Here is a 1,661-nt window from a genome sequence, read left to right as displayed (position 1 = left end):
CGGAGCCCCGGGGTCCCGGGAGCATGGGTGAGGAGCAGGAGGGCGGGCGCAGGCTGGCTACCGCCCTTGGCCCCGCCGGTCCGCGCCCGCCGCTGCCTCGCTGCGCACGCGGACTGGGGAATTTGGAGGCCACTTAGCGGAGCCTGAAACACTTTCACTCTGGATTTTGTTCTTATTTTTAATAGAGCCCCCTCGAGTGACGTCGCGGGCTGGTCTCCTGGACACGTGCCTCGGGCCAATGGCCACGGCGCGGCGCGCCCACGTGACCCGCCAGCGGCCGTTCCGTGACAGGAGCCTGCCCGCGCCCCTCCCCCCGCGTCCCCGCCCCTTCTCCCCTTAAAGCGGCCGCTTCCTCCCAGCTCCCTGGTGCAGGGCAAAGAGGTTCGCTGGCGGTGCGAGTCCAGGAACTCGGCGAGACTCCGGACCGCGTCCTCTCCTCTCGCTTTCGCTCTCCCTTGCCGGTTCCTGGGTTTGAGAAACCACTACCACAGCCCTGCCAAGTCACTCTGCTGTGTATATATGTCCACGCTCTATAAGATTGCTATTTTTAACATTTCCATATTGTTTACCGTGGGGGGAAATCCCACAATTCCTTGCACTAAATGCATAAATAATATTAAATGAGCCGCCGACATACAAAGGGACTTTTACAGTCTGCCTTACTTGCTGTTGGACAGGGCAATTGTCACTTACATTTGACTTTAGTAACCCGGGCAGCTTCCTCTCTTAAACGCAGAGCTGGCGAGCAGGATACTCCTCCTGTAGACCCTTATTGTAAGTGTGTGTGTGTGTGTGTGTGTGTGTGTCTGTGTGTACGCAGACAGGCGCGTGCATATGGTAGAATTCCATTCAGGCATCCCGATCTTCATGAAACATGTATACAGAGCTGGAAGAGCGCAGGAATATGGTTTAGGGCTCCGTTTGGGGAAAGCAGAGATAAAGGAGCTTAGTGGGCTGTAATTGAATCTTCTGTATGGAGACAAGAAGAGGGCTGACAATTCAGCCAAACGTTCAAAGCAATCCGGGGAGAAAATAAATGCACCCGAGGGCAGTGGCCTCCCCTACAACCATCCGACCCTCCCCTCGACGTCTCTACGCTGATTCAGGGGCTGTCAGGACGTTCATTTCATTTGTCTTGAAATTCTTTAAACTAGTTCCGCAGAAGAGCAGAAGCGGTTTGAAAGGAGAAATCGTGACGTAGAGTGGGGAAACGGATAGCGGGTAACCCCAATTTGCTTCTCCCCTCCTCTCTTTACCCCTTTTTAGACTATCCCGCTGCTGTTAGAATGTCCAGCAAGAACTTCTACTTCTTCTTCTCTCCCCCCTTCTCCCTCACGCTTCCTGTATTTGCTCTCTTCTCTTCACCGCCGGCGGCAGGCACCCCACGAAACAACCGTCCTTACCCCAAGCCCGCCTTTCCATTATTTAAAATGCATTTTCATATAAATTTGTGAACTTTAAGAACCATCCAAAAGGGCAACTCTAAGGGTGAGCTAGTGCTTGCACAATAAAAATACACTCGCCAGGAAGACTGGGTGGGGAGGCGAGAAGAGGTAGAAGAACACCAGGACGCCCCTAAGCACGGCTGGCCTGGAACTTGGCGGGGCCTTGCACTTGGTGGGCCTGGGACGCAGGCGACGTGGCGGCGGGAGTCGGGGAGC

This window comes from Trichechus manatus, unplaced genomic scaffold, assembly GCF_000243295.1.
Source record: "Trichechus manatus latirostris isolate Lorelei unplaced genomic scaffold, TriManLat1.0 scaffold00020, whole genome shotgun sequence".
Lineage (NCBI taxonomy): Eukaryota > Metazoa > Chordata > Mammalia > Sirenia > Trichechidae > Trichechus > Trichechus manatus.
The sequence above is the reverse complement of the archived record's forward strand: the minus strand, read 5'-3'. Positions refer to the sequence as shown.